Genomic DNA, 25,522 nt, shown 5'->3' with positions numbered 1-25,522 from the left:
CATGCTTTGTATTCTTTCAAATGTTTTTGCTCTTTTACACCCACCCCAAGTCCACACAATAAAGTGATTCTCTCTTCTAAACCTGTTTTTCTCTTCTTTCTCCTTTCGCTTTTCATAGCTAAGAAGTTGCCTTAAAGATTTCTACTCCATATCTGTCTACAATTTTTAAAATCTGCATTTTTTTTTTCTCCCCAATGCTTGAAGTACTTTTTCTTTTAACCATAAAGGGTATCCAGACTCTAGGTACTAACCTCCACCTACTCCTAGTTTCCTTAACCCTCTGGAATGGGTTCTTGTAGTTTGTTTGCTATCTTTCATCACTCTCCTAACATGCCCGTGGCTGTTGCCATAGGAAGGGAGTCCAGTTTGCTTTTCCACGTGCTGAAGCACTCGCTATACAATATATTTATGGTCTATCCGCCACTCAGCTCATTCAAGAAAGAGCTGTTAGTACAAGAACTGCCACGATGACATAATTTCTTACAGTATCCTTCCACCCTTACAGTGAAACTCCCTTCCTTCACTCCCTGCCCAACCTAGAGGGAAACTTCACAGTGATTCTAGTAGAGGCAAGTTTCTCGTTGAAATCCTGCGCAGTTGTTGATAGTCTACTGCTTTTCAAACTTGTTTTTACATCGTTTCCATCCGGATGTAGCAGAGTGCAAAGAGCTGTCTACCCTAGGCCCAGGATAGGATCAGGGAGTAGGAGCTGTGGCTGCGTTCCCCGGGAACAGAGACTGCACACCGGGGACCGACCCCTCAACCCGCCAGTCCCATTGGGTTCCCGACGCCTTCGCTGTGCCCGCGCCTTCCCGCTCCCGCTGCCTAGGCTGCTTCGCTCTAGGAGTGCTCCACAAATTTCAGACATTTGTTCCTCTTCGAAACTTCAAGACCAGGAGAGACCCCTCCTCTGCACCCTGCTGTCTTCCTAAGACACATCTTAGGCTGTGGGACTCCTCCTCTAGGTTGGACCACCCTTCCCATTTTCCCCAGAACCTAGGAGTGGCAGGAGGCAGAGAACGCACCAGGCAGACGCCGCCTTTGTTGTCATTAGGAACGCACACCGGGCCTGAAGTGGCTGGAAACCGCCACATCGATGGGGAACCCGGCTGGCCCTGGCTCACATTGGTGCCTTCGCTCTCATTTCCTGCTTCTCGGCCTCTCCCTTGTTTCTCTTCCCACCCCACTCCACGCCACAGTACAGCAAAGCTTTCTCTCCGCACACAAACTTCCCCTTCCCGGCGTTCCCACCACCCTGGCGGTTTCCCACGCGGGGCGGGGCGGGGCGGGACGGGGGAGCAGGGCAGGGAGGTACTGTAGTGCCCGGAGCGCCGCGCTCACCTAGGATGGTGAGGAGGCGGGTCCGCAGCCTCCCGCCCCTCCCGCCGCGCGCCCCGCCCGCCCAGCCGCTTCCGCCCCGTCTGCTCCCCGCCCCCGCCGACCCTCCGGCGCGGCGCTGACCCCGCGCCCTCCGAGCCGCCGCGGGAACGGCAGGGCCGCCTGGCCGCCTCCTCCCTCTCCCGCCCCACAATCCCGCGGATCCGCTCCCCGGGGCGCGGAGGCGGGGAGGGAGGGGCTGCCAGGGAAAGCGTCAAGGACTCTGCTCTGGGCCGCCCGCTTCTCGGGGCTCCGCTCTGGGCGCGGGGCAGTGGGGCTGGACTCCCTTTCCCGCCGCCCCCGGGCGCCGCTGGGGTCTGCAGCTCCCGCTTCCTCTGCCCCAGTCCTGCAAGTTTGCTTGCTTTCCCACAAAACTGGCACGGGCAGGGACCCCTTTTCTGGGGTGGCGAGGCCAGACGCGCGTTTCCGCCTCGCCCCCATTCATCCCGCCAAGGTGAAGTGCCGGGAGAAGGGGCGCCCCCACCTCGCCCGCAACGTGCGTCGCTCAGGAACCCAAACAATGACTCCCCTGCTGCCGCGCCCGGCCCTCCGCCTGCTCCACCCGCCCCACCGGCGCGCGGGGCTGCCCCTGCTCGACCCCATTGTTGCCCAGCGCCGGCGATGCCCAGCGCCCGGGGGCGGCCCTCGGGAGCGGCCCCACAGCCCCGGCCGGCTAACCGGGCCGGCTCCGCCCACACCTTTCCAAGTTCGCTGGCGGGCAAGCCGCGGGGACGGCCCGGGCGACGGCCCCCTCCCTCCACTGCGCGCCCCCACCCGGGCGGGTGCGGCGAGGGGTGGGGGCCCAAGCGGGCTGCGCGCTTTCTGGGTCCCCGAATTCTCCTAAGCCTGCCTGGCGCGCTCTGACACAAAAGAGGGGACTTTCTCGCGTCTTGGCGCGAGTCCTTGCCCGGCGAGTTGCCCTCCCGGGGTCCCTCCCGCCGCGAGCCCCCGCGGGCCCCCTAGGCCCCCTCAACCGACTACCCCCCGAGCTCCCAGGGCCATCTTTAGGTTATTTGGGGTGCCGCAGCAAAGTGGTGCAGGTGAAAGGGAAGCGCAGCCGAGGGGCGGGGGCAGGGGTGGGGCGGGGTGGGGCGGGGTGGAGGCGCCGCGGACCCAGCCCGGCGGTCCGGGTGGGGAGGCGAGGGCCGGGCAGTGGGTGTTGCCTTCTACCTCTGCGAGCGGGGAGGGGTTAGTTTCCCACAGGGGATTTCAACCATCACACTCAGAGCCCGCCTCCTAATCCTCGGGCGGAGCGGCTCGGGGGCCCCATTTTATGGCAATAAAGCGACTTAGCGCCTGCTGAGCGAGCCCCTCCCCGCCGCCGCCCCCGCCCTCGGCCCCACCCCGGGGCTCGCCCGCAGCGGCGGGGCTTTGTTTCTGGGGAGGAGGACCCGGAGCTCTTTTGTTTGGGGGTTTCTTGTTTTCGGCCCCCCCTCACCTCACCCCACCCCACCCCACCCCAGGCGCCTCTCCGGTTTCCTGAGCTGCGGGCTGCGAGGGAGGAGAAGCGGCGTCCTGCAACCCCCTCGGCTGGGCCCCGGGGTAATTCGATGCGGGCCTGGCGAGGCTCCCCACACTAGACCGGGGCTCGCGTCTCGGCAGCCTCCACCCACCGGCCCACCCTACATTTAGCGCATCATGTGATCCGGGTAAGTCATTTGCAAGTACAACAGTTCCCCGGGTTGCCCCCCATTCATTTCCTGAGAACTGCAGAGAGCCGCTGAGAGGCTCTGCGTGTGCGTGTGCGCGGGTGACGCCGTGTGTGTGCTAGTGAGTGTGTGTGTGTGCGCGCGCGCGCGTGTGAGAGAGAGAAAGGGAGAGAGAGAGAGGGGGACTCTGTGTGAGGGAAAGAAAACAATTTCTCCTGCTCTGCAGCTTCTGTTCAGGTCTGTGCCGATTCCGTTTCTTATCAAAATAAACAACCCCCTCTTTTTTTTTTGCCATCCCAAATCAGACCGTATTCTCTTAACGTGTTTTATTTTCCTTCTGTCATCTGCTCAAGTTAAATCATTTTGGTTGGTCTGTGTTCTTAAAGGGGGAAAGTGCTGGGAAGCGGGAGGGGGCCGGGGAAGGGCGATGCTGTTGCAAAGCAAGTAGCGTCGGTCGGATTCGTGGAGAAGAAAGAAGGAGGTTTCTTCCCCCTCCCTTAATTTTTTTTTTCAGAAGAAGTTATCAAGTAACGTGAATTAAGCAAATGTTTTTCTACCCCTAGCGGAATTGTTGGTCGCAGTGTTTGCCTGACAGTTGCCAAGGATGAGAAATAAAACCCCAGGGCTGAACTTGGGGGGAAGGGGGGCTTGTGGAAGTAGTTGGCCCCCCGACCTCGAGCGTGGTGGTTGAATAGCTCCGCACCGGGGCCGTGTGGGCTGTGTGTGCGCGCTGGAGAGAGTGGAGGGGAAGGGGTTAAGGCGGAGATGACACTGCTGGCATGAATAGTGCTCCTGGTGCTACATTCATTATTGTCTCTGGTCGTAATGATGTGTAACTGTCACTTGCTACAGTGCCTGGTCCATGCAAGTAGCCAGGGGCTGGCCGGTGGCTGTTATTTTCAATTACGGGAGACCTGGCCAGAGTTGACAAGGGGCAACTTTGCACGTCCACCCGGGCCGGGAACCCGCAGAGCCGGCCTGGGAGCCACTTCTTCCCTTGGAAGCTCACTCTGAGGGTTCGGACTTGACCTCCGCGACATTAGTTGGTGTTCACGTTAGATGCTCCCCTGTGGGGAGAATCAATCCTGCTTTTGTTGGGTAGAGAGCTGTCTGCAAGAACTTTGAAAACTTTTATCTTTGGGGGAAAAGGGTGGGGTGCACTCAACAGTTTTGTTTCGCAGTGCATTTGAGGCAAATGCTTGGAAAAAGTACCAATTCCTTTGTTATATGCCCTGCAGCTTCCCAACCCCCTTCACCCTGCGCTTCGAGTTTTGCATACTTTAATAGTAATAGTCTTATTTCAGCTGATAAAACCTGACTGTGTTGAGTTAAAGAGTATTAATACAACGGAATGTGTAATCTGGATAAACAGTTTGTGTAGTTAGTATTGTCAGCCCTCTAATTTAACTGTGTAGATGGCTTAAGTGTCGTTCTGTATGGATAGTTTTAAATAATTCCACTGGCTAATGGAATTCTCGGCCGAGCATTCTGATATTTTATTTTACACCAGCGTTAAATTCTGTTTCCCTGTAACATCAGAGAGACGAGCAACTCTATTTACATTTAGTGCGTGTGCATCTAGTGACTTCGGTAGACATCTGCCAATCAAATACACGTCATTCTGCAAAACCACCTAGACGCTTCCATGCCCTTTTCTTACTGGACGATGGAGTTGTTTAGATAAGTAAATACTTTGAAATAAATTTGGTGGTTTTTAGCAAGAAGCGTTTTGTGATGGGAATAGGAGTGGTCACTTTGAAGAGTGGGTGTATATCGTCTTCTAAGAAACGCCTTTAGAACTGATATTTAATTAAAACAGTGGACCCCCCTCCCTCAAGGAAAAAAGCTTGCTTGTGCTGTCCTCAGACCTCATTGACATGTTGTGTGCATTTTTTAAAACCCCATAGAAATTGGTTCCGATAAAGGAGTATACTTAGAATAGAAAATTTTAAACTCTAGAAGCGTAGTGGAAATAGGATGTTGAAGGACAAACGTTTCAGTTGCGTAAGTTATATCTTTATTGTTGCAGACCGGTCAGTCGTGATACTAAATTGAGTATATTAAGCTCCTCTGAGTTGGGGAAAGAGCAATTTGAGCGTATAAAAATTAGGAAAGAGGTTTATTATTCTACCAATTAATAACTATTATGAAATGTACTGGGAAAATTTGAAATTTGAAATGTTTTCACATACAATTTTCATAATTTTGAACTAAGACCCTGTAACCAACATAACTGTGTCAGGTTAAATAAAACATTCTTCAGGCTTTCTGTTTATTTTTGAAATCCTTCAGTTATTTATGTACTGCTTATCAATGCAGTCAACTGAACTTTATTGTAGAATGCTTTTTATTACTATTTATTGAAAAAAATTGTGCTAATGAGTCCTTAATATTCTCCACACCCCCCCCCCCCACAAGTTCTTTTTTCAGAGATGACTATCATTTGGGAGGAAATGGTCCTGGTCTAGCATTTGAGACCTTGACCTTAGCAACTCTTGGCTGATGGTTGTTTACTACAGCTGCAGCCTATGTGTGTGCTGAAAGGGAAGGTCTGCAAACACTAGTGCACTCACTCTCCCCAGGCCAAGGGGAGAACAAATCGGGATGCTTGACGTTCATTCTGAAGAGCATGCATCTGGCCTGTAATATCCATCGTGTTCTGGTCATGTGAAAATATACATGTTGCTCAGGGATATTTTCCCTGCCTCCTGTGCAGGGAAATTAGACACTTTAAACAGGCTCCAGTGAGTTTTAGATGTTACAGTATATCATGAAGCAGGCTGTTATCAACTTAGTGAAATAATTTGGCCTTAAATATAGGTGTGTTTTATCTTGGCAGAGACAACATAAGTGCTTAGGCCTCTAGGCCTATGCTGAGAGCATTTTGAATTCAAGCCAGTGTTGGTTAATCTAGAGTTTGGAGTAACCTTACCCAGTGAAGGGATATTGTTAAGGGGATGAACATATAAAGGTCCTGGACATTTTTTTCCATTATACAACATGGAAAGCATGGAACTTTATGTTTTTGCAAATTAATAATATTACAGTATATTGTGAGATAAACAGTCAAGTTCATAAATCTAGCTGTAGATTGTGTATTGAACTAGAAAACTAGTAATGGCACAAACTCATTTGAAAAGTTTTTGTTTATAAGTTTTTCTACTTGCCAGTTGCATGTTGATTAATGAACATGAGCTAAAATCCCAAGACAGTTTCATTCAAAATCAACACCATTATTACCTTTTCTGGTTAGAAAACAGCTTTTTTTTTTTTTTTTTGAGTCGATATCTCACTCTGTCACCCAGGCAGGACTGAAGTAGCATCATCATAGATCAAATTCCTGGGCTCAAGGGATCCTCCCGTCTTAGCCTCCCAAGTAGGCAGGGCTGCAGATGCACGCTGCCACACCCAGCTAAAAATTTTCTTGTAGACATGAGGTCTTACTGTGTTGTCTAGGCTGGATCTTGAATTCCTGGCCTCAAGAAAACCTCCTGCCAAAGTGCTGGGATTATAGGCATCAGCGACTGTGCTGGCTACAACTTTAATTTTTTAAATAAGTCTGAAATAGGTTGTAGTTGCTTATCTGTCACTTTCTATTTGAAAATACTGTATGATCATAGACTGGAAATGGCTTATATTTTTGCTCAGTGTTTATTTTTCCTTTCATACTCACACTTACTTGTTTTTCAGCCTGCAATTTATGCACAGCTTTCAACTTTTAACTGTGTACAAAATGTAAGGGTAAAAATATTAAAATTAAATAACTGGCAACGCCCTATAACCACAGCCTTAACTCATCTACCACAACCACTCCTCCCAAAAGCAAGCAAGTAAACAGATGGGCCTTGCCCTATGCCCAGAAGGTCAACAGTCTTGGGCTCTGTTAGACCTGCTTAGTTTCTGGATCCGAAGCCCAGCCCAGAGAGCTGCCTGACTTCCACCCTCCAGAATTCATTCATTTTTAGGGCCTAGGTTGGCCACACCCCATCTGATGTCAGCTATTGAGTTCTTGTGGTACAGAACACATACTGTGGATTAAATGGTTACTTTCTCTCTATATTGTCAGTAATTATGTTACAAAAGGATTTTTCCGTTTTGGGTGTTTATTGTCATAAAGTGGCTACTTGAGTAGTCTTACTGCTCCATAAAAATTTGTTTTGGTCGACGGTAGATTACAGGATATTCACCCAAAGAATTCTGCTCTAGTATGGTCTTTCTTCCTTTTTTTTTCCAACTTAAAGTCATGCATTTCTTTTGTTGCTACTCTCATGGTCTACATTTTTGAATATTTATTAGTGTAATAATTAGACTGCTCCAAACACATTTGCTGTCTGGTGCAAAAGTAGCAGGAAGCCCTTATTGCTGTATTGCTGCATGGAAGGTGACAGGGGAATAAATTAGGAGACATTTGGGATAGTTTCCCCACCCCTATCAAAGACTATAGAAGCTACCATGATAACTACCTGCTGGCTTTGACAGCCATGAATTGTGTCCCAAGTGTGACATTCGCCATGCTTTTCAGTGTGTATGGCCTTTCACAGTAATTCCTGGCTTGATGTGTATGTATATAGTTGGCCCTCTTTATTCGTGGATTCTGCATTAAGGGAGTCAACCGTAGATTGAAAACATTCAAGAAAGAAATATACAACAATAAAAATGATACAAATAAAAAAACTATAACTATTTATATAGCATTTACATTGTATAAGTGATTGTAACTAATCTAAAGATGATTTAAAGTATGTAGGAAGATGTGCACAGGTTATATGCAAATACTGCATTATTTTTTATAACGGACTTGAGCATCCATGGATTTTGGTATCCGCTGGGGGATGGGATCTTGGAGTCAATCCTCCAAGGATACTGAAGAATGACTACATACTGTATATACGTATATATTCATTATCTTCTATGTCTATATGTGTATGTATATATTTAGTATTTATCTTTATATATTTTTACATGTGTTTTTGTAGTCTATATTAGTATATAACGCACCTACACATATAACGCACCCACACACACCATACACAAGAGCAAGAATTACAGTAAAATTTCATGACCAAGAAAAACGTTAAAAAGCCACACATATATATACAAAAGGGGGAAAAACAGTCTTTTAAAAAAATTCTATGTTTAGTAATACTGTGCTCACTTTGAGATTATCGAACTAACTTATAACAAAACAGAAATACAACCCTGCCTTAAAGAAAACAAACCTAAATGGCAGCCAAGTTAAATTATTCCAAAACAATGTAAAGAAAACCTTCCTTCATTTCATAGTGAATGGTAACCTCTCAGATTATACATCCTTGAATCGTAACTAATTTCAGTGGCAGAAATATCTCACTTTGAGTCTTGCTCTCTTGCTTGCTAGCTATGGATGACCTTGGTCAAATTTCTTAACCTCTCTGAGTCTATGAAATGGAAAAAATAATATGTAGTTTACAGGGCTGTGGTGAGGGTTAAATGGGGTAATGTGGCCAAAAGTCAGTTTGTAAAACTACAAAGTTCTCATGTGGCAACTGATTTGATGGGAAAAGCACTCCAGCCGTACCTCCACCGCCCCAACACTGCCCTCCCCTGAAAGGGATAAACTTTCCTGCTTCTCAAAGTGAGCATATAAATTACGCTTATGGGGAAGGAATTTCCGAGTGTGGGTAGAAAACTTCTGGCAGTCAAAGGTCATGAATTCCATTCCTGTCTCACCAGAGATTTGCTCTTGTGACCTTGAGAAAGTCACTCTTAAAAAGTTTCAACGTAGTTGGTATAAAAGTTACTGATTATTCATATTTATATAATACAGGTGAAGTATCCAAGCTTGTCAAAAGAAAAACACATGAAATTACAGTTCACATGGTCATTTACAGAAAATTGAAAATAAAGATGAACAATGATTAGAGATTGAAAATCTGCAGACTACTTATTTAATGAGTCACCTGAAGCTACTATCAACTGGTCATTAAAAAACAGCCCTTAATTTTAGAAATGGAATTACTAAATTTGTGATGTACTATAATTTCGAGCAGTACATTTAACTGCAAATCCCCAGTTAAATCAAGATTGCGTTGATTAAGCTATGTCTGATTTATGGCTTAAAAGTCACTTGGTTAGACTCAAACATTGTTGCAACATGCTGTATGTTGTTCTTGACTAACATTATATAAAATGCACAGTAAAGGTAGATAATGAGGCTCTTACATGTTATTTGTACATTTATTGAATACCTATTTATATAATCACACACTTACATGATTTCTCCCCAACTGCATTTTCTCCAGTTAAAAAAGAAACAAAACAAATTTTTTATACCCTTGCAAGAGCAAAGAAACAAACTCAAAATAGCTCTTCAATATAAAACTCATTTAGACTCTTTCCATGTCACAGGTATCTTGCCTGACTTCAGTTCATGTTATGGTTATCACTGCAAACATCAACATCACTTTTTGTGGGACTTTCTTATTTATCATCTCCTGCTTTAAGAATACACTGTGTTCCAGTCAGTATTCTCCGGCCCCACAGCTCAGAGTATTCCTTCTGGTGTTAATTGTTTGTTGATTTGCCTTGTTCTAAATGCCACTATTGTGGTCTTTTCCAACCTAAGTAGCTAAATATATTCAACTCTGTCTGCCATTCCTCAATTCACTTTATTTTCCTGAAAAAAAAAAAAAAATTATTTCTTCTTGCAAAAAGAAATCTTGTGGTATAGTAGAATTAAACCATGCTGCATTTATAAATATTTGCTCTAGTGTATTGATGCCTCTCTTAAAAGCTGCCATTCAGGCCAGGTGTGGTGTCGTGTGCATGTATTCCCCGTTACTTGGGAGGCTGAGGCAGGAGGATCCTTGATCCCAGAGTTCAAAGCTGCAATGAGCTATGATCAATAGAGCCAATGCACTCCAGCCTTGAAAACCCTGTCTCTCAAACAACGACAGTAACAACAACAAACAGCCATTCAGAGTAAATAGTGGGTACAAAATAAAATACTCCTTATTGTATACCTAGTATAATACAGAAGTTAAGAACTTGGTTTTTCATATGTTAGTTTGTTTAATATGTACTCTTTAGTAAACAGGTACTGATATACCTTGATTTTTATATCATTGACTTTTCAAATAACTGGCACATGGAATACTATGTGTGTCACCTCTGAAATGCCGTTTGTGTACTTGATTTTGACTTACGAACATCATTTGATGAATGCCTTTTTTGGGCTGTTGTGTTGCTGTTTTGCCAAGTAACCCCCACTCCTGCTACAGCACTGTGACTTTGTCACTTCTGGCAAAAATTTCAAAAATTATTTGGAAAATTTTATTGTTTTTTATCTTATTTTAACAAAACGAGTGGAAAAAGGGAAAATGAAAGCATCTAGTTTTGAGAAACAGTTTATTATCTTGATATAAAATTGAGACAATGATCATTAGATGTGCTGAAAGTGATGAATCTTTATTGGAAGTGCTACATGGAGTTAAGCTGATGAATTGTGAAAAAAATGAAACAGAACACACAAAATGATATACAGATACTTTTAATGACTAATAGGTTGTATATAAATGCAGATTTTGTGATTTTCCTTTTGTCTGTGAGAATGAGTCTCCTTTAAAACATGTCTGGTCTAATCAGTTTTACATATTTGAGTTTTGTATGCTTTCAGGAGAAAGCATACAAAATCTCATACAATTATTAGATTCCATCCTTTATTAAATTAATATTCAGTGATATTTGTATAATATAGGTATCGTAATCCTTATAACCTATGTATCATATGTATTTGTATCATTTAATATATATTTGAATCAACTTATATGTCATGTGTAGTATATATCATATGACATGTAATACAGCACATATGTGCTATGTGCACTATATTATGCTTTCTATTTTACTGTTGTACTCTATTATGAACTATATTATGATTTTTATTTCATAGATGTGGAAATTGATTTTCAGCAAAGGAAAGTAATGAAATTATAGTGAATAGCCAGTTAGCTTTAGAGAGATGAATGGTAGAAAGCCCCCTGGACTTTCCCCTTGTGTTACTCTTACCTCCCTCTGGCATTAAATGTAATATTCCAGAGTTAGGCTTACTGTAGAATAGAGTAAAATTGGGAGTATTATACAAATAAATATGGTTTAGAGGCTGTATTATTATATTTGTTGTAGATTGTATTGACATACTATGTTTACTAGAATACGTTTACTACAATATATACCTCAGTAAAGAAGTCAATTAAGTGTTTGCTAATATATGTAGTAAAACAAATTATGATACCTCATCCAAAAAATTATTTTAGAAGTAAACTGCTATAGGATGTTCTACAGCAGTGGTAATAGTAGACCAATAAATTCTGGCTAATATGCATTCTGCTATTGGATAAAGCTATCAAAGTTAGGGACATAATACAAGTAATAATAATGTTATTTTTATTAGAACGTGCTTCCGTTATCCATTTGACTTACACGTATTTAGCTCCTACTACACTTATGGACCCTTATATGAGAATGGGTAGGACAATATCCAGTATCATTAGTGAGTTGAAAATCAAGGAGTGGGGGGTAAGAATTATGTGGCAAATTATAATATAAGGTAATTTGTGATAAATGGACCAAGTGCTGTAAGTTGTTTAAAGTACCTGGGGAAAAATTTTTTCTATCTGGGAAATCGAGGTTTCAGGGTTTTAGTAGATATGCGGAAAAGATTTGTTGTATAAACAGTGTATATGTGTATCTTTTTATATGAACAGTGTGTTTTTTAATATAAACAGAGTGTGTGTATATATGTATGTATGTGTGTGTGTATATACATACATACTTTTTTTTTTTTTTTTTTTTTTTTTGAGACAGGATGTTGGTCTGTTGCTCAGGCTGGAGTACAGTGGCACAATCTCAGCTCACTGCAACCTCCGCCTCTCGGTTTCAAGCGATTCTCCTGTCTCAGCCTCCCGAGTAGGTGGGACTACAGGTGTGTGCCACCATGCCCGGCTGAGTTTTGTACTTTTAGTAGAGATGGGGTTTCACCATGTTGGCCAGCCTGGTCTCCAACTTCTGACCTCAAGTGATCCGCCTGCCTTGCCATCCCAAACTGCTGGAGTTACAGGTGTGAGCCAACACACGTGGCCCAGTTTATATTTTTTAATAGTAAAAGCAAACCTGCTAACAGATGAATGCAAATTAAAAACATTATTTTGGCAGCTGTGGTGATTTCCCACTTATTTCTTTCTGTTCTCTTTTAGAGCTGATGGTTTTATGATATTTTGGCAAATTTTTATCATTTGCCATATCACCAGGAAGTTTTCTTTTCCAAAAATAGATTCTAGGATGTGCTTGGCCAGTAGGGTATATGGTGTTATAATGAGTTTAGAGATGGTTTATTTGGGCAACAAAAGCAAAGAAAGTTGACTGATGAATAAAATTTTTAATGTACTTTATGTGATGCTATCTAATGAAGGTCTTCTATATTTTTGAAAAAGTCTGATGTATTTTATTTTTAAATGCTAGGAATTTTAACTTTGACCAAAAAATCTTTTAAATAATGGGAATATTTAATTTGTATTAAAATACTGTTTACATATTAAGAGGAATACAGTTTTTTAAAACATGAGAACAATGGAAGGGAAAACTTGAAAATATAAATTTTGCAGAAGATCACAGTTGCAGTTTATCGGAAGTGTTGCTTGAAGGAATATTTAGAAAGAAACACTGAAGTATGAGGATATTTCAAGGCTAACAGACTTTGGAATATACATTAGGTCTTCTACTTTAGATACGAATACAGGTAACTTTAGCAAACACAAAATATTTCATTGAAGAAAGAAATGAACTCAATGAGTAGATTAAAAGCATTAATAGAATTTTGTTTTTTAGCACTATATTGAGTATGGTGGAATTATACCAAAACTCTCGGCTGAGGCAGTTGCCTTGTGTTTTATTTATAAATAACAGTAATTAAGACAGTTTAGAATACTTGATAAGTATGGGCTGACAACAACAACAGCAACAAAAATTGCTTTGTGCTTGGTGGTTTAGAGTGGTTTCAGTTTCATCTTGATGGTCCTGTATGGTGGATTGGACGCATGTTACCCTTGTAAATAATGAGAGCACTAAATAATCAAAAGAAGGTAAAAGTCTAAAAATTGGCAGAACTAGAACCCTAATTGCCAACACCAGTAAAATAGTTTTTTCCCGTTTTATAATTACTACTGTCTGTCTGACTTTCATTTAGTCTCAATAAGTTAAAACCTTGCAGGTCCACAATGCATAAAAGAAGTGTCACTAGTGTCTAGTTAATATGAAATGCTCAGTGAATATCAGATGAATTCTTACCTTCTTCCAAAATGCACTTTAAAAAGGTAAAGAGAATCCATCTGTAATACCCCAGAGAGATCAACCCGTTGACCCTGGAATAGAGATTGTGGAGTTAGAGACATCCATACTCTTTGAAGAAAATTAGGGCATTTACCATGTGCCAAGGCTTGTGCTAGGTGTGTAAATACATACGTAGATAAAACATGGGCTTTGTCCTACAATATAGGCAGATCATGAAAGAAGCAGGATAGCTAAGCCGAGAGGCAAGCCCAAGCTGGTATATTCTGGTTTAGTTTATTTCTTTTAGATCTTTAATGTGCCTAAAAGGTACCCTGGGTATTTTTAGATTTATGCTGTAGTCTCTTTGAAGTACTTTTAATCTTACTAGAAAAACTTTTCCTATTTAAGCATGTACTTTTGTAAGTTTTTTCTTTCAAAAACTTTTTGCACATTTATTTTATATTAAATGTGTATAATACATTTTAAAGGCATTTCATTTTATGTTTCCAACCAACACACAAGTAGGTGCTTATGATATTTACATGTGATTTATTTTTACTTTTTTACCTCTGTGACTGTTCAAGTTTTCAAAGAAACACAACTGAAGATCGTTAGAAAATAAGCATTGTTTTGCAGAAGCTCGCTTTCATGGGCATTGTTTACAAATGTATTATTCTGATATAAGTGGGTATACTTGTATGGAAACTTTAAAATTCATTTTTTTTGGGGGGGTGGAATTGTTTCCTCTAGCCAAAAACAGCATTCCATTAGTCCATAACTTAGGTTTTTAGCACGATTATATGTCCTTTTATATTTTTCTTCATGTTCTTAAGCGTTAGGAACACATACACACAGTTTTTTAGTCACTGCTTACAAAAATGGAAGGAGTTTATTTGAAACTCTTTTATCTTTTTTCATTCAGTGCTGCTTAAGAGAAATCCTTCTCAGCTGCTACTGTTCTAATCAATTAAAAAATTGTTACATCGTATTCCAAGGAGTGGTTATTTCATAGCGTACTCAATCACTCATTTATTAGAGGGAAATACTGTGTTTCCAGTTTTTGCGGCTTTTAAACTAATGATGTAATAAATAACTTTATAGGTGTCTTCTGAGAGACCTAAAGAATAGATTCCCAGGGATAGGATGATCCGTTCAAAATGTATCAGTGTTCATAAATGTTGCCACATTGCTTTGACTAGGGTATAGTGATTCACATTATTACCAGCAATGCAGGCAAATCTGATAATTGTGTAGTGATATCTTATTGCTACTTGAATTAGTATTTGCTGATTGTTAGTGACTTTGGACATCTTTTCCCATGTTTGTAGGCAAATTAGAATTATTATAAGAATTGTCCTTTCATATTCTTTGCCCATTAAAAAAATTGGTTATTGTCCTTTTGTGGGAATTCATTTTATATTAAAGCCACTAACCATCTGCCTGACATCTCCATTGCAAGTAATTTTTTTCGTAAACCAATCTTTTATCTCTTGCCTGTTCAAGAAATACCTTTTGATATACAACGTTTAAAATATGTAAGCAATTCCTCTCTCTCTCTGGTGTCCTGTTTTAAGGTTTTCTCCATTGATAAAGTAGGCATGTAATATCCTCACTAGATTTAATTCCCCCCCCCCCCATTTTTGTCTTTAATCTATTTGGAATTTATTGTATATGATATAAGAGAGGGGGTCTACTTTTTACTTTCAGAGCATAGAAATACCATTGTATCAGCAGCAATTTTGAGGTAATCTGTTCTTTTTCCAGAGAATATAAATTTCACATTTGTCATATAATGTTTTCCTATATCCTGTAGTACCTAACTTTCTTTATAAATTTTTTTAGGTATTCTAATACATGTAACTAGCATTCATATGTGAGGAATATTTTATCCATCATCACACCTCCCCTGGGAAAAAAATACTCAAAAACCCTGTTGTGATTTTAATTGGGATTGTATTACATTATATATACTCCTGGGATAATTAACATTTTAATGTTATTTGCAGTACATTGTATTATCCCAATTCAAGAATGTGGATGTTTTTCATTTGCTCATGTCTTTTTTTTATATTTCAAAAATATGCATGCTTACATAAGGTTTGATCTTATGCATAGCTGGATTTTATTTTTAAGGGTTTTTTTGTTTGCTTGTTTTGTTTTGTTTAATGGGATAATGGTCATTAGCTTTTTTTCTTTTCTTTTAATGTATTCATCTGATATTGGTTTCAAAGTATTCATAACGTCTGTAATGAGTTGGGAAGTTTTTCATTCTCTTCTGTTTTTTGGAATACTTTGTGTAGAATTGGTACTATTTCTTCCATAAAAGTGTGGAAGAATTCACTGTAGAATTCTGTATTGATTTATATTGTTACTGATTTTTTGACTCCTTGTTCTGTCAGTTATTGGGAAAGGAGGGTTTAAATATTGAAGTACAGTTGTGAATTTCTCTAATTCTCTTTTCAGTGCTGTCAGTTTTTGCTTTATATGTTTTGAAACTCTGTTATTAGGTGTGTGCACATTAGGATTGTTGTGTTTTCTTAGTGAATTGATCTCTGTTCTTACCATCTCTAACTTTTATTTGGAGTGTTTTGGCAATTTAATGTAAAATAATTTTTGTATAATTGGGTTTCTGGAACTCGCTATTTGTTTTCTATTTTTCTCATTTTGTTCTCTCATAGTTGCCCGTATCTTGCTTTATTTGGGCTTGATTATTTTTTAGTATTTTATATAATCTCCATTATTGGCTTATTAGTTACATCTCTTTGTTTTATAATTTTAGTGGTGACTCTAATATACATCATTAACTTCTCACAGCCTGACTTCAGATAATACTTTACCTCTTACTGTACGATAGCAGAATCTTAGTATATTGCCATTGCCGTTTTTTTCTCTTTCATTGTTTGTGCTATTTTCTTCATATATTTTACTTACACATGTTATAGCCTATCCATTTCTTGGCTACTGTGTTTGCTTTAAACAGTAAGTTACCTTTAATACAGATTCAACATCAGACAAAAATGTGTTTTTAAATTTTTGCTCGTATTTTTGCTAGTTCCAGGGTTTTTATTTCTTTGTGTGGATATAGTATCCACACTATATAAATTATATAGTATCATATTAATTTTACCTAAATACATTTTTTCTTTACCTAAATAATTTTTTCTTGTTTTGAGGCAGAGTCTCGCTCTGTCATCCAGGCTGGAATGCACTGGTGTGACCTCAGCTCACTGTAACCTCTGTCTCCTGAGTTCAAACAATTCTTGTGGCTCACCCTCCTGAGTAGCTGGTATTATAGATGCCCGCCACCACACCTAGCTAATTTTTGTATTTTTAGTAGAGACAGGGTTTCACCATGTTGGCCCAGCTGGTTTTGAACTCCTGACCTCAGGTGATCTTCCCATCTTGGCCTCCCAAAATGCTGGGATTACAGGCATGAGCCACTGCACCTGACCTACCTAAATAATTTATTGCAGTGCAGTCTGCTGGGAATGACATTTCTCAGCTCTTGCTTGTGTAAAGATGTCTGTATGCTTCGGTTCCTGAAGTATTTTAGGTGGATATTCAATTCTGGGTTGACAGTTTTCCCCCATTATGTTAAATATATTGCTCCAGTATCCTCTCATTTATATAATTCTGAAAAGATATCTTTTGAAATTATTTTTGTTTGTCTATATGCAATGTTTCTTTTTTTTTCTTTTCTTTGGCTGCCTTCAGGATTTTTTTCTTTAACTTTGTTTTTCAGCAGTTTTACTATGATGTATATAGGTGTGTTATCATTTATAATTATCATGCAATGGATTCTCTAGGCTCTTTATTGTTTTTCTTAGTTTTTCATAAATTTCTATCCATTACCTTTTCAGTGTTTCTATTGCCCTCCCTCCCTTCTCTTCTCTTTTCCCTTTGGACTATGTTGACAAGCACATTGGACTACTTGGTATTGCCCCACAAGTCTTGGGTCTTCTGCACCTCTCCCCCATCTGTTCAAGTTTTAGTCTGAATAATTTGCATTGACCTGTCCTCAAGTTTACTGATTCTTCCTGCTGTGTCAGGTCTGTTGTAAGATCAGTGAAAGAATTCTTCATTTTTCATAGAAAGTTATTTGCCTAGCATTTTTTATGAATTAAAAAAATTTGTACCCCTTTGCTTAATTTCTCTGTTCATGCATGTTGTCTACCCTTTTCTCTAGATTGTTTTACATTTTAATTATAATTATTTTGCAACTCTCAATTTGTTAGTTTCAGGATCTCTGCTACCTCAGGGTCTGCTTATGTTGACAGCTTTATCTGTTGACAGTGGGTAGTTTCTTGCTTTGTTTTTCTGTCTTTTTTTTTTTTTTTTTTTTTTGAGATAAGAGTCTCGCTCTGTCACCCAGGCTGGAGTATAGTGGTATGATCTCGGCTCACTGCAGCTTCTGCCTCCCAGGTCGAAGCGATTCTCTGCCTTAGCCTCCCAAGTATCTGGGATTACAGACGCATGCCACCACTCCTGGATAATTTTTGTATTTTTAGTAGAGACGGGGTTTTGCCGTGTTGGCCAGGCTGGTCTTGAACTCTTGGCCTCAAGTGATCTGACTGCCCCAGCCTCCCAAGTTACTGGGATTACAGACGTGAGCCATTGTGCCCTGCGCTTGTAATTTTTGATTGACTTCCCACCATTATATATAAGAGAACAGTAGATACTGAGATAAATAATTATTATGGTAAGAAGTTGCTGTATTATTATTGTCTTTCTTTAATTTGTTTCTTTTTCTCCTTTAGTTTTCTCTTCACATGTTTGGTCTCCTGGATCTTTAAATTACTGCATCTTTTCTTTCATTATTTTTTCTCTTTGTAGTTTTACTTTGTTCTTGGGAAGAGGTGTGTATTTGTGTGTGCACATGAGCATGTGCAGCTCCCTATCTTAATAGACTTGCACCTTCTTACAATTAAGATGTTGGAAAGGTTGATTTGTAAATTGGGTTTTGGGGGGTGATAATATATCAAAGGGACTGGTTTAATTCCATTTTCATATCAGCTTTGAAACTTTTTGACCATAATTTAATAAATGTAATGTGAGAGTGCATTTCTCTTTCATTGCCTTGATCTACCAGCCTTCACAAGTGAGTCAACCACTTTGTCCTTCATTCTCTTATCTATCAGGAAATAGATGAGCATAATGTATGGAAAGTCACACCATTCACAGGAAACCAACTTTTCCTTTACAACATAACTAATAAAGCACTTAAAAAGGTCTTTGTTTTTTGATCGTTAATAATTTTATTTAACAATATAACAAACTTTGCAAAGTTCATTAAGCATTGTGACACATGTGGCTTGTTTTAAAAACTTTTATTTGAAGAAGGCTGACTGAATCATAGACATTTAAAATATTTTTTAATATCTCTTTTATTATGAGAAATTTTAAACATATACAAAAGTAGTGAGAATAGTATAAGAAACCCTCATGCACCCAGACTAACCTTAACAAATCTCAGCATTTTCCCATCTTGTTTCATAAATCTCTGGCCTCACTCCCCCTGAGCAACTAATTTCAGACATACAATTTTAACTATAAATACTTTAGTATATTTGTCTAGCAGATAAGGACTTCAAAAAACACACACATACATGCACATACAAAAACTGACAATGTGTAATGACACCTAGTATAATTACCATGGCATATCTACCAAGGCCAGGAAACCAACATTGTCAGGTTATTGTTGTTTGGACTTCACTGGCTTTTCCATTAACGTCTGCTTTCTCTTTTAGGTTACGAACAAGGCACCATATTGCTTTGAGTTGTTACACCTGTTTTCTGTTTTGTGTCAGTTTCTTAGTATCTCTTTTTATTTCATGACATTAAGAGTTTTAAGGAGTACTGGTCAGGTATTTTATAGGATGTCCTTCAGTTTTGGTTCATCTGATGCTTTTCTCATGATTAAACTGGCTTATGGGGTCTTGGAAAACAATATCACAGAGGTGAAGTATGCTTCTCAGTGTATCGTATCAGGGGTATCATTGTATCATATCATGATGTCCACAGGATACCACTGATGATCTTAACCTTAATTACTTAGTTAAATTGGTATTTGTCAAGCTTCTTTACTGTATTTTTTTTCCCCTTTCCATACTCTATTCTGTGGAAGTGAGTCACTAAGTCTTGCCTACTCTTAAGAAATAACTATGTATCATACTTAGAATTCTATAGATTACATTCTTCTCCATTTATTTTAAATGTGTATTGGCATGGATAATGCATATTTATCTTACATGTGGAGTCATAAGCTAATACTGTGTTAGTCTCTTACTTAGATTTTTCTGGCTTTGACCAAAGACTGCTTTCAGATTTGCTCTTGTGGCCCAGTGACATCCCCCTGTCCTTTGTTTTTGAGTACTTTGCTAACTTTCTGGTATTACAGGATTCTCCAGGCTCATCTCATATTTTCCCTGCCACAGCTACCAAATCAACCAATCTTCCAAGAGTCTCTCATTTCATTGTAGAATGATATCTAGAAAGCACGATCTGGGTGCTGAGTGTTCTGTTTGCTACCAGGGTAGGTGCTGTTCTAATTGTGAATCGAGTTGATCAGAATCAGTCTTTCTTTACACCTTATTTTTTTTTAAATAAACTGATAAATAGAGGGAATACTAACAATTCTATTTGAAATGATTACCTTATTTTGGCTAATTGATTGGAATTTTCATGACTTATCATGTTGCAATAAGAGTAGAGAAAATAGATTTTTTACCAAATCTTGCAGCAAGGTGATTGACATTTTTCTTACATTCACTCTTGGCTAAGTTTTCATTATCTTGGTTCCCTGGTATAGTGGGATATTAGGGATGTTTTATTTGAAGAGTTTGAGTCTATGGATGCATTATATTACCAGCATTATTTTATAATCTGTTAGATAATACCATATTAATAGTAGTTAATTGGTCTCTTCAGTTATAACGTAAACCTTGAATAGAACAATTATTTCAGGCCTAATTATAGTTCATGGAAGTTTTGAAATTTCTATCCTAATTTCCGACCCTAATTTGAAGACCATAGTAGTCTTTGATCTTTGTAAGGTTAAAATATTTTCTGAAAAGTTCTGCTATGACATGTTAAACTGTGTGTAGGAAACAATCATAGCCATGGGAATCAACTTATTCTCACTGAATGTTCATGATGTGCAAGAGATTGTTTCGAATGAAAGCCTGAAATCTTGAGAGGTAAGGCTTTAAACACTTACATTTCCTATATAGATAAATTCTTAGTAATTTGGCTTTTACCATTCATGTAAAACTATACATGCTATAAAACATTCATGGCCATGTATAAAGAATTTAAAGAAATTGAAACTTCACTTAAAGCAGGTTCCTGCTTGATGTGAATAAGAGTGTTGCTTTCTGAGGAAGAAAATATATCTCTGGCCTTTTTTTCCCTAGGAGCAAAGAAATGGTCTCCAGTGATCTGTCACTGGGCATTGTGTTAAGTAATCCTTAGTAATTTCTCAGTAAAAAAAATGCTGGTGAAGCTTTCTGGCTATGCCTCAGTGGTTCTTTTTTCAATGAGGACATTATCAGAGAAGGCAAGAAATTAAGTTTTCCTGTTTCCACTTTTCCTCATATTTGAGTTTATCTATAAGTTTATTTCGTGTGGGTCTAAGGTAAGAAAACTGAGCACATATTTACTGTATGGCAATAATAGTGTGTGGAATGGTAAACCTCAGTAAGATATGCCCACATCTGAATCCTGGGAATATGTGAATATTGCCTTGTTTGGAAGGTGGTTTTTGTGCATGTAATTATGTTAAAGATGTGAGATGAGAACGTCCTGGATTTCTTGGGTAAGCTCTAAATTCAATGATAAATGTCCTTACAAGCATCAGAGGAGGAGAAGGCAATATGAAGACAAGAGGCAAGGATTGGAAGGATGTGGCTACAAGCCAAGGAATACCAACTAGTGCTAGCAGCCACCGGAGGTTGTAAGAGGCAAGGAAAAGATTTTTTTTTTTTTTGGTCAGAGTTTCACTCTGTCGCCCAGGCTGGAGTACAGTGGCGTAATCTTGGCTCACTGCAACCTCTGCCCCCTGGGTTCAAGTGATTCTCCTTCCTCAGCCTCCCGAGTAGCTGGAATTATAGGTACCTGCCATCATGCCTGGCTAATTTTTGTATTTTTAGTAGAGGTGGGGTTTCACCATGTTGGCCAGCTTGGTCTCAAACTCTTGACTTCAGGTGAATCACCTGCCTCAGCCTCCCAAAGTGCTTGGATTACAGGCATTCACCACCATGCCTGGTGGAAAATATTCTTTTCTAGAGCCTTTGAAGGAGTTGTGGCCTTGCTTTTCCCTTTCTCTACAACTGCGAGAGAATAATTTCTGTTGTTAGTCACCAGGTTTGTGGAAAATTGTTAGGGCAGCCACAGGAAGTTAATCAATCCACTATGGGCAATGTATTATGCTAAATGCTAGTGGTTATAAGGTCTTTGCTACCAGAAATTCAGAAATGTTTGAAAAGTATACAAAAACATAATATAATGTTACAAATTCTATAAAAAATAATTGTATAGAAAGTTCTGAAAGCTTTGAAGGGGACTTTGTTAATTTGGAAGATTTAGAACAGTGGTCCCCAGCCCTTTTGACACCAGGGCTTGTTTCATGGAAGGCAATTTTCCCACATACTGGGAGAGAATGGGAATGATTTCTACCTCAGATCATTAGGCATTAGATTCTCATAAGGAACATGCAACCTAGATCCCTTGCATGCACAGTTCACAGTAGGGTTTGTACTTCTGAGAATCTCATGCTGCTGCTGATCTGCCAGGAGGCAGAGTGTGGCCCACTGCTCACCTTCTGCTGTGTGGCCTAGCTCCTATCAGGCCATAGACCAGGTACGGGTCCATGGCCCTGGGGATTGGGGCCCCATGATTTAGAGGATTCATTGAGAAAGAAGCATTTTGTCTGAGTTTGAATGATGAGTAAGACTATTCCAGGCAAAAAGGGAGTGGAGGATGGAGGATTAGAGGCAGGGGGACATGTGTATGAAATAGCACATTATGCTCCTTTAAATACCATCTGTGAGATGAGCACCCAATTAAAACTCCAGTATTTTCAAGTATTGAGAGTAGAGCAATTTCTTGAACCCACATTGACAGCTTGATGCTGCCATATCTCAAATTTTAGTAGTATGTCTCTGCTGTAAATATTATTAAAGATATTTTATTTTATTTTATTTTATTTTATTTTATTTTATTTTTTTTTTTTGAGACGGAGTCTTGCTCTGCCGCCCAGGCTGGAGTGCAGTGGCCGGATCTCAGCTCACTGCAAGCTCCACCTCCCGGGTTCACGCCATTCTCCTGTCTCAGCCTCCCGAGTAGCTGGGACTACAGGCGCCCGCCTTGTCGCCCGGCTAGTTTTTTTTTTTTGTATTTTTTTTTTTTAGTAGAGACGGGGTTTCACCGTATTAGCCAGGATGGTCTCGATCTCCTGACCTCGTGATCCGCCCGTCTCGGCCTCCCAGAGTGCTGGGATTACAGGCTTGAGCCACCGCGCCCGGCCTAAAGATATTTTAAACAATCACCTTTCATTCATACTTCATCCCTTAATCTTCTGACTCAATCTGTTTGGCAGCTTAGAGTGTAGTATGATATCAGTGACCCGCATATAAGACCTTAATTATAGGCATACCTCAGAGATACTGTGGGTTTGGTTCCAGACCACTGCAATAAAGCAAATATCTCAATAAAGCAAGTCACTAGAATTTTTTCATTTTCCCAAAGCATAAAAGTTATGTTTACATTATAATGACCTATTAAGCATACAATAACATTGTGATTAAAAAAAAAAACCTACATGCCTTAAATTAAAACTACTTTATTGCTAAAAAATGCTAACATTCTTTTGAACTTTAAATGAGTCATAATCTTTTTGCTGGTGGAGAGTCTTGCTTGGATGTTGATGGCTGTTGACTGATCGGGGTGGTTGGTTCTGAAGGTTGGGGTGGCTATGGCAGTTCATTGATGTTCACAGCATCTTCACCAGGAGTAGATTCCAACTCAAGAAACCGCTTACTTTGTTTATCTATAATAAGCAACTCCTCATCTGTGAAGGTTTCATCATGAGATTGCAGCAATTAAGTCACATTTTCAGGCTCTACTTCTAACTCTGTTTCTCTTGCTATTTCCACCACATCTTCAGTTACTTACTCCACTGAACTCTTGAACTTCTCCAAGTCATCCGTGAGGGTTGGAATCAGCTTCTTCTAAACTCCTTCTGATGTTGATATTTTGACCTCCTTGCATAAATCACAAATATTATTAGGACATCTAGAATGATGAATCAGTTCCAGAAAGTTTTCAATTTACTTTGCCCAGATCCATCAGAGGAGTCACTATCTATGGCAAGTATATCTTTACATAATGTATTTTTTTAAATAATAAGACTTGAAAGTTGAGCTAACTCCTTGATCCTTGGGCTGCAGAAAGGATGTTGTGTTACCAGGCATGAAAACAGCTTTAATCTAGTTCTACATATGTCTGTGTCAGAGCTCTTGGGTGATTAGGTGCATTGTCAATGAGCTGTAATATTTTTAAAGGAATCTTTTCTGAGCAGTATGTCTCAATGGTAAGTTTGAAGTATTTAGTAAACCATGCTGTAAGTAGATGTGCCATTATCCAGGCTTTGTTGTTCCATTTATAAAGGACAGGCAGGGTAGATTTAGCATAATTCTTAAGGGTCCTAGGATTTTCAGAATGGTAAGTGAGCATTGGCTTCAACTTAAAGTCACCGGATACATTATTTCCTAACGGAGAGTCAGCCTGTGCTTTGAGATTGTAAAGCCAGTCATTGACTTCTCCTCTCTAACTGTGAAAGTCCTTGATGGCCTCTTCTTGCAATAGGTTGCTCTTTTGTATACATTGAAAATCTGGTTTTTTGTTTTTGTTTTTTAGTATATTCACCTTCATCAGTGATCTTAGCTAGATCTTCTGGATAACTTGCTGCAGCTTCCCCATCAGCATTTGCTGCCTCACCTTCCACTTTTATGTTATGGAGATGGCTTCTTTTCTTAAACCTCATGAACCAAACTCTGCCTGTTTCCAGTGCAACTTTCTCACCTCCCTTGGTCTTCACAAAATTAAAGAGAGTTGGGAGCTTGACCTGGATTAGGCTTTGGCTTAAGGGAATGTGTGGCTGGTTTGAGCTTCTATCCAGACCACTCAGACTTTCTCTGTCATCAGCATTACGGCTGTTTTGTTTTCTTATTCATGTTTTTGATGGAGTAACACTTTCAATTTTCTTCTGGAACTTTTCCTTGGCATTCACAACTTGGCTCTTTGGCACAAGAGGCCTGGCTTTTGGTCTGTCTCTGCTTTCATCCTGCCTCCTTCATTAAGCTTACTCATTTCTAGCTTTGATTTAAAGTAAGAGACAGGTGATGCTTCCTTTTACTTGAACACTTAGAGGTCTTTGAGGGTTATTAATTGGCCCAGTTTTAGTGTTGTTAAGTCTCAGGGGAGAGATGAAGGAACTGCCAGTTGGTGGAGCAGTAAGAACACACACAACATCTATTTATGAAGTTCAGTGTCTTAGAAGGTCAGGGTTTGTGTTGCCCCAAAGCCAGTCCCAATAGTAACATCAAAGATCACAGGTCACCGTAACAGATACAATAATAGAAAAGTCTGAAATATTGCAAGAATTACCAAAACGTGACACATGCTGTTGGAAAAATGGCACTAATAGGCATACTCGAGTCAACTTTGCCAAAAACTTTTAATTTGTAAAAAAACAAATCAAAACACACACACACACACACACACACACACACACACACACACAGTATCTGCAAAGTGCAGTAAAATGGAGTGTAACAAAATAAGGCATGCCTGTATAGAGAACTTTTTATGCTCTGACCGGGTCAGTAAACTTTTGCGTAAGGGCCAGACAGTAATATTTTAGGCTTTTCTAGCCACATAAAGTCACTGTCATGCATACATATCACACACACACACACACACACACACACACACACACACACACACATTTATTTAACAGCCCTTTAAAAATGTAAAAACTATTCTTTGGGAGCATGCCTTTCAAAAACAGGCCATGGCTGTGTTTGGTCCATAGGTCGTAGTCCACTGACCCCTGTTCTGTGGTAATAAGTTAGGTGTTCCTTTTTTCTTTTTGCGGAAGAGTCATGTGTTTCTGCTATAAAGAACAGATA

The 25,522-nt window shown here is 39.9% G+C and overlaps 1 protein-coding gene across 7 annotated transcripts in view; it reads left to right on the top strand.

The window, feature by feature from the left end:
- Positions 1-1,812: 1,812 nt before the first annotated feature.
- The window catches only part of KLF12 (Kruppel like factor 12), a 462,251-nt gene continuing 438,541 nt past the window's right edge, over positions 1,813-25,522 (top strand). For 2 of the 7 annotated variants that reach the window (XM_010377653.2, XM_030922035.1), the window contains exon 1: positions 2,654-3,026. The gene's annotated coding sequence lies outside the window, so the exon portion shown is untranslated. Of the gene's footprint in view, positions 1,832-2,653; positions 3,027-3,068; positions 3,264-25,522 lie in introns of those variants that run through there. The other 5 variants (XM_030922037.1, XM_030922038.1, XM_030922034.1 and 2 more) reach the window with 4 other exon arrangements.

The sequence above is a fragment of the Rhinopithecus roxellana genome, chromosome 18 (assembly GCF_007565055.1).
Source record: "Rhinopithecus roxellana isolate Shanxi Qingling chromosome 18, ASM756505v1, whole genome shotgun sequence".
Classification (NCBI taxonomy): Eukaryota; Metazoa; Chordata; class Mammalia; order Primates; family Cercopithecidae; genus Rhinopithecus; species Rhinopithecus roxellana.
The sequence above is the reverse complement of the archived record's forward strand: the minus strand, read 5'-3'. Positions and strand labels throughout refer to the sequence as shown.